General features: G+C 38.6%; 1 non-coding gene across 1 annotated transcript; it reads left to right on the top strand.

Annotated features, from left to right (window-relative positions):
• The first annotated feature begins 3819 nt into the window (after nt 1–3819).
• LOC131238343 (small nucleolar RNA R71) lies at nt 3820–3926 on the top strand. The gene has a single exon (XR_009167744.1). It is a non-coding gene; the product is annotated as a small nucleolar RNA R71 (small nucleolar RNA).
• Nucleotides 3927–13417: the final 9491 nt, after the last annotated feature.

The raw sequence follows: 13417 nt of genomic DNA, 5'->3' as shown, positions 1-13417 counted from the left end.
TCAAGTTCATTCAATTGAAGTTTGCGTAGCGAGCCAGCGTTGTCCAGATTGAAATTAAAATTTTTGATTGCCCAGTACGCTTTATGTTCCAGCTCCACAGGCAAGTGACAAGCCTTCCCATAGACAAGTCTAAAGGGAGACATTCCAATAGGAGTTTTAAATGCAGTACGGTATGCCCATAAGGCATCGGTCAATCGGATTGACCAATCCTTACGATCTGGGTTAACTGTTTTCTCCAAAATGTGTTTAATCTCCCTATTGGAAATCTCAGCTTGTCCACTTGTCTGCGGATGGTATGGGGTGCTTACCTTATGAGAGATACCGTATTTCTTCATTAAGCTCTCGAATGGTCTATTACAAAAGTGTGAGCCCCCATCACTAATGATGGCTCGAGGTGTTCCGAATCGAGAAAGGATGTTCTCTTTCAGGAATTTAATGACCGTGCGATGGTCATTTTTTCGACACGGAATCGCTTCGACCCATTTAGTGACATAATCCACGGCGAGCAAAATATACAGATTTTCAAACGATTGGGGGAATGGTCCCATGAAATCGATGCCCCAACAATCAAATGCTTCAATGATAAGAATGGGATTCAAAGGCATCATATTTCGACGGGACAATGCTCCCAATTTCTGACAACGCTCACAAGCTTTGCAAAACTCATGAGTGTCCCTGAACATAGTGGGCCAGTAAAAGCCACACTGCAGAATCTTGGCCGTGGTCTTTTTAGCAGAAAAGTGACCACCACAGGCCTCTGAGTGACAGAAGGAGATGACGCTCTGATGCTCATCGTCTGGTACACATCTCCTTAGAATTTGGTCTGGGCAATATTTAAATAAGTAAGGATCATCCCAGAAAAAGTTGCGCACCTCGGTGAAAAATTTCTTCTTATCTTGCGCAGTCCACTGTGTCGGTATGGCACCCGTAGCAAGATAATTAGCAATATCGGAACCAAGGTGAATGGGAGACTCCGAACAGTTGTTCATCAGGGAACATATCATTGATATGGGTCGCCTCAAGGGAATCAGAGGTATTAAGGCGAGAAAGGTGATCGGCCACTACGTTCTCTACTCCCTTTTTATCTTTAATTTTCAAATCGAATTCTTGGAGTAGAAGGATCCATCGTATCAAGCGGGGCTTAGAATCATTCTTAGAAAGAAGATACTTAAGTGCCGCATGATCTGTATAGATAATGATCTTGGATCCGATCAAGTAGGACCTAAATTTGTCCAAGGCGAACACTACGCTAAAAGTTCCTTTTCCGTAGTCGAGTAGTTCACTGGGGAATAGAGTTCTACTCGCGTAATGAATGACGTAGGGCTTCTTATCTTTTCTCGGGCTAAGACCGCCCCAAGAGCATAATCGGAAGCGTCGCACATAAGCTCAAAAGGAGGTTCGGTCGGGTGGCTGCATGATAGGTGCGGTGGTTAACGTTCCCTTAAGCTTGGTGAAAGCTTCCTGGCATTGCTCAGTCCACTTGTATGGAGCATCCTTTTGAAGAAGATTATATAAAGGACGAGAGAGAAGACTAAAGTCCTTTATGAATCGCCTGTAAAATCCTGCGTGTCCTAAAAAGGATCGCACGTCTCTGATGTTCTTGGGTGGAGGTAGGTTAGAGATAAGATCTATTTTTGCCTTATCTACCTCGATTCCTTTGGACGAGATGATATGCCCAAGGACAATTCCCTTCTGAACCATGAAATGGCACTTCTCCCAATTGAGTACCAAGTTCTTCTCTTCACATCTTTTCAGCACACATTTAAGACTTTCCAAGCACTTGCTAAAAGATGGACCATAAACAGAGAAGTCGTCCATGAAGACCTCTAGATATTGCCCTACCATATCAGAAAAGATACTAAGCATACATCGCTGAAAGGTAGCAGGGGCATTACATAGTCCGAATGGCATCCTTCGATAGGCAAAGGTGCCGTAGGGACATGTAAATGTGGTCTTTTCCTGGTCTTCAGGGGCTATCTCTATTTGGTTGTAGCCCGAATACTCGTCAAGAAAACTGTAATAGGAATGACCAGCTAACCTTTCCAGGATCTGATCAATGAATGGTAAAGGAAAGTGGTCTTTCCTCGTGACGGTATTCAACTTCCTGTAGTCAATGCACATTCTCCAACCAGTAGTGACTCTAGTTGGCACGAGTTCATTATTAGCATTGGCTACGATGGTGATTCCGAACTTCTTAGGGACCACTTGAGTTGGACTCACCCACTGACTATCAGATATAGGGTATATAATACCCACGTCCAGTAGTTTAAGAACCTCGGCTTTAACCACTTCCTTCATATTTGGATTTAGTCTACGTTGTGGTTGCCGAGCGGTTTTTGCATTATCCTCAAGATATATGTGGTGAGTACAAATCGAGGGATCGATTCCTTTGAGGTCCGCTATCGTCCATCCCAGGGCTCCTTTATGCTGAATGAGAGTAGATATAAGCATACTCTCTTGTTCTTTCTCCAGGTGGGCAGAGATCACCACCGGGTATGTCTCATCTTGACCCAAATATGCATATTTCAAATCAGAGGGCAAAGGTTTTAGGTCAAGCTTCGGCGGCTTGAGGTTAGACGGTAGAGGCACTACATCAGTTTGTGGTAATTCTTCAAATTGTGGCCTCCATCGGTTAACTTCAAGTACCGGTGCAGTATCAAGTAAGGCGCACGTCTCCCTAATCATGTCATCATCAAAATCATGGGAGTGGGCCAGGCACGTCTCTAGATGGTCGGAGGATAAGGTCAGAGTGTCGTATCTTCCACGAAAGAGTCAATCATGTTAATGTCGTGGAACTCGTCATCATCCTCTGAATTGCTGCCGTTATTGAAAAAAATGTTTGACTTTCACCTGTTTCAACACCTCTAGGATATCCTGAGAGTTAGAGAGAGGTTTTGGTGAAACCAACCGTTGGGGGAATGGAGCAACTGGCTTCTCTAGAAGTTCCGGTTCCACTTTTTGTGGGGCATCACTGGATCCATCATTGTTGTCCTCTTTTGGTTCTTGAGGCTTTTCGGGCCTAACCGGAAGAGTTTTATCAATGATCTTCCCACTCCTAAGAGTGGTGATGGATTTAGCATGTCCCATCTGATTTGAAGAGCTGGGATCATTATTCTCGTACTGCGGTTTAGGATTGGGGAGAGGTTGTGCAGGAAGCATCCCCTTTTCTATAACCGTCATACGAGAATCTATCTTTTGCATAAAATCTGTAATTCCCCGCATTGCCTGAGCCAACTCTTGTATGGGATTTTGAACCGGTTCCTCTTGAGGTTTCACTTGATTTGGATTTTGATTGAAGAAACCTGGAGGAGTCGCCGTTTGTCCATTCCTCCAACTAAAGTTTGGATGATTTTTCCAGCCAGGATTGTATGTGTTGGAGTTGGGTCCAGGAAAAGGTCTTTGATAGTTATTTACGGCATTGGCTTGTTCATTCAACACTCCTCGAAAGGCAGGTATTGTAGGACAGTTTTCAGTTGTGTGAATGTTGCAATCACAGATGCCGCAAACAATTTCATTGACCTTATCCTTCTTTCCTTCCATGGCCTCAACTTTCCTTATGAGCGTAGTCACTTTACACTTGAGATCATCCTCTTCTTTCAAGAGATATAATCCACCTTTCTCCTTTAATTGAGTCGGCCTAGACGTGGTGTTCGACTTTGGGTAATAGTCCCAAGATTGTGTTTTTACAGACTGTCGAGGTAGTCCCATACCTCGTCGATATCTTTATTAATGAACTCTCCATTACACATTGTCTCGACCATTTGGCGCATGGAAGATGTCAGTCCATCATAGAAAAAATTTGTAATGCGCCACGTTTCAAATCCGTGTTGTGGGCATGAACTGACCAAATCTTTGAACCTTTCCCAACATTGAAAGAATGTTTCATCTTCCTTTTGGGCAAAGTTCATGATCGCTTTTCTGAGGGTAATCGTTTTATGATGTGGGAAGAATTTTTTTATGAATTCCCTCTGCATATCGTTCCATGTGCCAATGGATCTAGGACGCAGTGAATGTAACCACGTCTTAGCTTTCTCTTTTAAGGAAAAAGGGAAGAGTTTCAGCCTAATTGTATCTTCAGATACATTAGGAAAACATAATGTAGCTATTATTTCATCGAACTCTTTCAAATGTAAATATGGACTTTCAGATTCAAGTCCATGGAATTTGGGAAGGAGTTGGATAACTCCTGGCTTGATGTCCATTTGTCCTGTGTTTTCAGGAAAAATCATGCATGAGGGCGTACTCACTCCCGCCGGTTGTAGTGTGGTTAGGGTGGGTTTTAATTCACCCAAACCTAACTGTTTGTATACCGAGTAGGGAATCAGATTGACGCTTGCTCCTAAGTCAAGAAGTGCGTGATCAATTCGATGGTTCCCGATTACACATGATATGGTTGGGCTACCGGGATCCTTGAATTTCTGCGGCACGTCTTGCTTCAGGATGGCACTCACTTTCTCAGTCAAGAAGATTTTTTTTTGAATAATTTTCCGTCGCTTGGTCATGCATAAGTCTTTTAGGAATTTGGCATATGAAGGTATCTGTTTAACGACATCAAGTAGAGGAATGTTATTCAAAAAAAAATCTTCTTGACTGAGAAAGTGAGTGCCATCCTGAAGCAAGACGTGCCGCAGAAATTCAAGGATCCCGGTAGCCCAACCATATCATGTGTAATCGGGAACCATCGAATTGATCACGCACTTCTTGACTTAGGAGCAAGCGTCAATCTGATTCCCTACTCGGTATACAAACAGTTAGGTTTGGGTGAATTAAAACCCACCCTAACCACACTACAACCGGCGGGAGTGAGTACGCCCTCATGCATGATTTTTCCTGAAAACACAGGACAAATGGACATCAAGCCAGGAGTTATCCAACTCCTTCCCAAATTCCATGGACTTGAATCTGAAAGTCCATATTTACATTTGAAAGAGTTCGATGAAATAATAGCTACATTATGTTTTCCTAATGTATCCTTAAATATCGAGGTGAATCTTAATGTTGACAAGTCGAGATTAGACTCTACATTTATAGATCTCAATAGTTAGAATTTTTCTAATTAATGGAATAATACTTTGAACTTGATTATGAAGCTTACCATGCGCTGGAGTCTAGGAGAAAGTAATATCCAACAGTCATGAATCTAAAAGTTCTCGTATCTGGATTGTTTTTCAAAAATCATTCGAGTTTTTTCTTATAGAAATTGTTCTGTAACTCTCAACTTATTTTTCGCATACTTTGCTCGGGACTAGCAAAATGCTGGTTGGGGGTCCAAAAACTTGTTCACTCCCCAAGTATAGGGTTGTGATGTAGTAATAAACTCGGTAAGACCGAGGTCGAATCCACAGGGACTGATACCTGTACGTTATCTGAAACCAAGTAGAACTAGAACTAGACTAAGATGTGATCTAAACCAAATAGAATTTAAGAAATAATTGTGGAAGAATTATCTAAGACTTTAAGGAATTCAGAGAAAGGGAACTAGGGATTCAGAGGATCCACTTGTAGAGATCAGGGAGATCGTATGCCAGGATCACAAATTACGGAAATTTACTGTACTGCCATTGATATAGGTTTCAAGAGATGAAGAATGGATGAATTAGAATGGATTCCATCACCAAACCATGCCCATGAGACAAAGCAAACAACAGAATTAATCTAATTACCAATCAATCAACATGATTATGAAGGTTAGGAAGGGTACTGTCATCCTACCATGCCCATGGGACAATGATGAACAACAGGGGTTCCTGACTTCATAAACATAAAAAGGAAAGGAATATTCAAAGCCATTGCAAGCCCATTGTAATTTCAGTCACAACATGCCATTAAAAAAACTAAAAGTATTCCCATAAAATCAACCCAATACCAAATCCATTCTGTTTAAAATAGAATTAAAGGCATAAAATTCTTCCCATCACGCTACAAGCTTCACCCCTTAGCCCTAGCTAAGGGGTTTAGCCACACATGAATGGGCTAAAATAAACAAATAAACAAAAGAAAAGGAAGAAAATCAATAAAAGGAAAAGAAAAAGGAAACAAAAGAATTTCCCTGTTTTCTTCTTCAATCATCCAAGCCTGCTCCTGAGATCACGTGCATCCTCCCCAGCCATTGAAAAACTCCAAGCCGTGCTCACGTCCTCAGCCTTCTCTCTTCTACGTACAGCAGCAGCAGAACACCCCCTGACATGCAACCCTTTTTCCAACCCAAGGTCAGCCGTGCACTCCACGTCCCTGTCCCCGTTTCCAAACTTTTTTTTTTTATTCCCCGTTGCCAAAGACGAGCCCTCCCTCTTTTTATCCTTGAAAGGGCGGTGGAGAGGTTGCAGTAGAGAACCGACGCTCCTGGAGTCCTTCCGGAGAATTTCGCAGCCAGCCACTATAACTGCGTCGCAGAAACGGTTTACACAGCTACAGAAATAGCACCGATACTCCACTTCCTTCGCTTTCTTTGCAAAGAAGCAACGTCCCTTGGGGGATAACTTGATGAGCTACACGATGGACGGTTTGGATCGTCCATCCGATCAAAGGTAGTGGCCCACATGATTCCGGAACATCCGGAACTCGCGGATGCGCGAAACAGGGGCCTGCGAACGCTTCTTACGTTGTTTTGTTGGTGGGGACCACTGCGATTTTGTTTTGAGAAATCCACTCCATCCACCGGATTCCTCTCAGAATTTCGGTTAGAAATGGATGCTTTTGGGTTGCTTTTGATGCGGTCCACCAGACTTTCTGCACTGCCGTTCGTCTTGTGTTCGGATAGGTGAAAGTAGATCCTCGTTGCTTCTTGAAAAGCTTTCACCTAGGTCTCGGTTAGTGGACCTGTAGCGTTCTGATGGACGGTCCAGATCTCCCGTATGATGAATCCAAATGGGCCACAGAGCTTCCCAGCGGACGGTCCTTGTGCGAAGGAAAAACAGAGATTCCGTCTCTGGAGAGGAAGCTGACGGGCGCGCGTTATTTGTTGTTTTGCTCCGGTGTAGTGTACTGCAAGTGCACTTACTGCAGTGCTCGTGCAACACTCGTGTGGCACCTCAATGATGGTTATGCAAAATCCAATCCGTCCTCCCCCCGTATCATCTCATTTAACAGCTGATACCAAAAATTGAGGCATATCCAGATATCGTGCGGGCCCCAAAATCAATGAATTGTGGGCTGATCTATCCGTTGGGCCACTTCCACAGTAATCCAATGGATGAAATTTTACGTGTACGGTTAATTTATGGTCCTCGGGCGATGTATGAATTTTCGAGCTGAACGGATGGTGGGAACCCTGTGATCTTGCATTCTGGATGACTTTCGGGCCACTTTGAGCTTCAGTTTCTCGATTTTTTCGGATCTCGGCTATGTAAAATCGTCGATCCCAATCCCCAGGAGTCCGTCCCCTGCTTTTATGACATCGGAGTGCCGAATCCACGCTTTTAATACCCAATTTCAGTTTAAGCTCCTGATTGCATCCTGCAACAAAACATAATTAAAACCGGGCGTTAAACAGAGTCATGCTCATAAATCCAGATAATAAATGGGGTCTGATATGCAATATTTGACCCTCAACACATAACAATCGTGTCAGTAATCCGGAGTAAGAATACCTAAGTATCCATTACTGTTACCATTACAAGTACGATACCTTAGGTTATGAAGCAAACCCGGTGGGAATCTTCATTTAAGGGTGGTCTATAATAATGAGGATATGATGATAAAAGAAGAAATGTCATGAAAAAAATGAGATAACTAGCGATTTCATATTCTTGGGATGATTGAAGAGAGTTAGGATAGGGAACATGCATATTTCTCAAAGTTAGACTAGTGTCACGGAGCACCTAAGTATATTGGATCATAACTATTCTAAATTTTGATTAGGTTTCTGAACTCAATGATGTAATGGATTAAAAAATTAAGATTCTATCTAACTTCAGACTTAGGGTAAGTATTATTTTGTTTTGGAATTCATATGATGAATGGAGGCATAATTGTATAAATTTCTTAGTGTTGAAATATTTTTCTTGTTTTCAATGTTTGTGGGTAACATTTCTGTAAACCCTCACGAGACTATAACTCGTCCACTATGAGAAACCTAGGGGTTTAAAGGCTTGTTGCATATGCTAAATGCAATCAAGATTACTTGCGAAAGTGGTGTAGTTAGAATTTTGTTTTCATTTTAATTTTGTTTCTAGAATTATTTTTTATTATTATTTTTATTTTTCTTCACTTATTTTGCTCGGGACTAGCAAAATGCTGGTTGGGGGGGTGTATTGAGACTCAAATATTGCATAATTTTCCCATTTATATCTTGGTTTTATGAACATAAATCATCTTAATATTCTATTTTACTCATGTATGTGTTGCAAGGTGAATTTAAGAGCTTAGATTGAAAAAGGGTGTTAAAAAGTAAGAATTTGATGCAAAAAAATCACCAAGGCAAGGGATGGATCTTAGGAGATCAAGATTGAAGAATTCACATGCCAAAGATCTAAGAAAACCAAGCGAGGAATGAAGAGAATCGAAGATTTGAAGTGAAGAATCCTAAAATCATCCTGAAAAAGTGTATTCTGAAGCTGTGAAGTTTATTTTAGAAAACTGCGCAGCAGGAAGTCTGTTTTAAATGAACTATGCAGCGAGAAGTCTATTTTGAGAAAATATGTATATTTGAGGTGTTTTCTAGGGTTTTCAACTTTGTACGAAAATTGGAGTTTCCTACTTATAAATAGGGCCTCCTAGGGCATTCTTAAACATCATTCAAAGCATTCAAGAGCAATATTTAGGATTTTTAAAGAGTTTTTAGTTTTATTAAAGCTTTATAAGTTGTTTTTTTTTTATTTTAGATCTTTTTTTATTTGCATTTTTTTCTTCTTTCTTTCTTGTTGCTTTTTATTTCTGTAATTTAATCATGTTTTTCTAAGTTCCCTATAGCCCAAGCTAGAAGGGAAGTACATGGGTTTATTATTTCTTTAAGATTATGATAATTGATTATTTTAATGATGAGAAGAATGGTGTATGCATGTTATCTATTATTTAAGTTTTATTTTTTATCCTCTTGTAAGATCTATATGTTCCCATCATATGAGATCCACATTGATGGATAGGCTTATCCTTGATCAATCAGATTTCCTAGATAGGAGTTGTTCTCAACCTGTTATATTTCTTTGATATTCATTATCCTATAGATATTGAATACTTAAAATCACTTGCGCTTAAGAATATATGTCAATGGTGCAAATCCATTATTTTCTAATCTTTTATATCATTTATTAAATATTTAAACTGTTTTATTTTCTGATTAGGCTGACCATAGTGCTCAGATCCTAGTTGTGTTATCCAAGTTATCATGATTTTGGAACATTAACCTATGTGTGGAACTTTGAAGCTTGGGTGTTATTTTATTCAGTTGAATTACATCCATTCAAAAATCTCAAAATCAAATCATCAGATTAATTTTTATTACTTAGTTTATTTTGCATTTGATTATTTTTTTCTTCTTATAATTCATCTCCCTGTGGGATCGACCCTGTATTCACGAGATACTACTTACGAACCTCTGCACTTGGAGGCAAGCAATCAAGTTTTTGGCGCCGTTGCCGGGGATCGAACCCGGGTCACCCGCGTGACAGGCGGGAATACTCATGGTCGGCTCTGCCACCTGGGTTGTTAATTTATTTTGATTTGTGATGGAACCCTCATGGTCGGCTCTGCCACCTAGGTTGTTGATTTATTTTTCTTTGTGGACTGAACCCTCATGATTGGCCCTGCCACTAGGGTTGTTGATTTAAGTTTTTATTTTTATTTTAAGTATCATACTTGCGATTTGAATTAGTGGTATTTGTTGTGTGGTGTGGATGGTTTATGTCCCGTTGGAGTAGAGATAAAAACAATCGACTCTCCTCTGAAAGGGAGACTAGTTCCAGGCCTTTATTATTCACTTAGAAGAGGCACTCAACATCACTTGGATTCCATGACAGACCCAGTTGATAATCTAAATCCAAATCTGTCAGATCCAACTATAAATCAAAATAATCCTCCTCTTGAGGATGAAAATGCACCAGTGATTTTAAGTATTCAATATCTATAGGATAATGAATATCAAAGAAATATAACAGGTTGAGAACATCTCCTATCTAGGAAATCTAATTGATCTAGGATAAGCCTATCCATCAATGTGGATCTCATATGATGGGAACATATGGATCTTACAAGAGGATAAAAAACAAAACCTAAATAATAGATAACATATATACACCATTCTTCTCATCATTAAAACAATCAATCATCATAATCTTAAAGAAATAATAAACCCATGTACTTCCCTTCTAGCTTGGGCTATAGGGAACTTAGAAAAACATGATTAAATTGCAGAAATAAAAAGCAACAAGAAAGAAAGAAGAAAAAAATGCAAATAAAAAAAGATCTAAAATAAAAAAAATAACTTATAAAGCTTTAATAAAACTAAAAACTCTTTAAAAAACCCTAGATATTTCTCTTGAATGCTTCTAATGATGTTTAAGAATGCCCTAGGAGGCCCTATTTATAAGTAGGGAACTCTAATTTTTGTATAAAGTTGAAAACCCTAGAAAATGCCTCAAATATACATATTTTCTCAAAATAGACTTCTCGCTGCATAGTTCGTTTAAAACAGACTTCCTGCTGCGCAGTTTTTCAAAATAAACTTCACAGCTTCAGAATACACTTTTTCAGGACGATTTCAGGATTCTTCACTTCAAATCTTCGATTCTCTTCATTCCTCGCTTGGTTTTCTTGGATCTTTGGCATGTGAATTTTTCAATCTTGATCTCTTAAGATCCATCCCTTGCCTTGGTAATTTTTTTGCATTAAATTCTTACCTTTTAACACCCTTTTTCAATCCAAGCTCTTAAATTCACCTTGCAACACATACATGAGTAAAATAGAATATTAAGATGATTTATATTCATAAAACTAAGATATAAATGGAAAAAATTATGCAATATTTGAGTCTCAACATACCCCCCAACCAGCATTTTGCTAGTCCCAAGCAAAATAAGCGAAGAAAAATAAAAATAAGAATAAAAAATAATTCTAGAAACAATTAAAATGAAAACAAAATTCTAACTACACCACTTTCACAAGTAATATCGATTGCATTTAGCATATGCAACAAGCCTTTAAACCCCTAGGTTTCCCATAGTGGACGAGTTATAGTCTCGTGAGGGTTTACAGAAATGTTACCCACAAACATTGAAAACAAGAAAAATATTTCAACATTAAGAAATTTATACAATTATGCCTCCATTCATCATATGAATTCCAAAATAAAACAATACTTACCTTAAGTCTGAAGTTAGCTAGAATCTTAATTTTTTAATCCATTACATCCTTGAGTTCAGAAACCTAATCAAAATTTAGAATAGTTATAATCCAATATACTTAGGTGTTCCGTAACACTAGTCTAACTTTGAGAAATATGCATGTTCCTTATCCTAACTCTTTTTAATCATCCTAAGAATATGAAATCTCTAGTTATCTCATTTTTTCATGACATTTCTTCTTCTATCATCATATCCTCATTATTATAAACCACCCTTAAATGAAGATTCTCACTGGGTTTGCTTCATAACCTAAGGTATCGTACTTGTAATGGTAACAGTAATGGATACTTAGGTATTCTTACTCCGAATTACTGACACGATTGTTATGGTCATTGCATTCATGCTCTATAATAAAAATTTCTTTTTTCCATCACTTTTTTTTTCCTTTAATATTCTCTCTTTTAAACATATATCAATGGTACTAGTTCATTCAATCTTGTTTGAATCAAAAGTTGTTATTCTAGTTCACATATCATATTCCTCACTTAGTTAACTAGGGTGTATTGTGAATTCAGTACATCAAATTACAACTCACTTTAAACTAGTGATTAGATAATTGAACTCAAGTTTATAATTTTCAGTTGTCAGAATTTGGACTACTATCAACCTAGACTAAGTATTAACTTTGCCTTTGGAATTCGCATAATATCATGTTCACATTCTTGTATATAAAAATATTATTTTGAAAATGTTGAAATTTTTTTTTCATAAACCTTAAAAAAAAAAACTTAAACCTAACTGAAACCTAAAAATAATAAAAATAATAATAAAATAAATTGAAATCCCCAAAAAAAAAACTTTCACATAGATGACTATCCACACCCCCAACCTAAAATCTACATTGTCCCTAATGTAATGATAATGTAATGCAGAGAACAATAAAAATAAAAGAAAGGGTGGATAGTACCTGTCATGAAAAACTCACCTGCTATGTGACACTAAAAAAATTGAATATGATACAAATCCTACACAAATGCTCTGTCAGACCAGGAGCATCATTCTGAATATTCTGGCTCATGAAGAGGGACGGACTCCTCTCCCAAATGAAAGTTTTTCACATAAGGCTTCAATCTCTGACCATTAACCTTGTACACATTGCCATTACGTGGATTCTCAATTTCAATTGGCCCATGAGTATAAACATTCTTCGCAATGAAGGGGCCTGTCCATATTGATCTTAACTTTTCTGAAAAGAACTAGAGATGGGAATTGTACAATAGGACCTTTTGCTGAGCTTCAAAATTCTTCCTCAGGATATTTTTGTCATGAAAAGCTTTGGTCCTCTCTTTGTAGATTTTAGAATTTTCATAGGAGTCTCTCCTCAGCTCCTCTAATTCATTCAACTCTAATTTCTTTTGTCCACTTACTTGATTCATATCAAAGTTTAATTTCTTTATCGCCCGGTAGGCTCTATGTTTCAATTCCACAAGCAAGTGGTAAGCCTTCCCATACACCAATCTGTATGAAGACATTCTAATCGGGATCTTATAAGCAGTCTTATAAGCCCATAAAGCGTCGGATAGTCTGAGGGACCAATCCTTCCTATCTGGCCTTATAGTTTTCTCTAAAATGTGTTTGATTTGAAATCTCAGCTTGTCCACTCATTTGTGGGTGGTATGGGGTGCTCACTTTATACTTGATGCCATGTTTCTTCATCAAAGCTTCAAATGTTCTATTGTAAAAGTGAGACCCGCCATCACTAATGATGGCCTTTGGAGTTCCAAATCTAGCAAAAATATTTTCCTTGAGGAATCGTATGACTACTTTGTTGTCATTGGTCCTACTTGGAACTGCCACAATCCACTTTGAAACATAGTCCACACCAACTAATATATAAAGAAATACAAAAGAAGATAGAAATGGACCCATAAAATCAATACCCCAACAATCAAAAATCTCCAATGGTAAAATTGGGGATAAAGGCATCATGTTGCGCCAGGACACTCTTCCCAACCTTTGACATCTATCACAAGTAATAGAGAAAGCATGTGTGTCTTTAAACATGGTGGGCCAGTAAAAACTACACTGCAAGATTTTTGCAGTGGTTTTCTTAGTAGAAAAATGGCCACCACATGCTT

This window comes from Magnolia sinica, chromosome 2 (genome assembly GCF_029962835.1).
Source record: "Magnolia sinica isolate HGM2019 chromosome 2, MsV1, whole genome shotgun sequence".
Taxonomy (NCBI): domain Eukaryota; kingdom Viridiplantae; phylum Streptophyta; class Magnoliopsida; order Magnoliales; family Magnoliaceae; genus Magnolia; species Magnolia sinica.
Note: the sequence above shows the minus strand (reverse complement) of the source record. Positions and strands in the feature narration are given on the sequence as shown.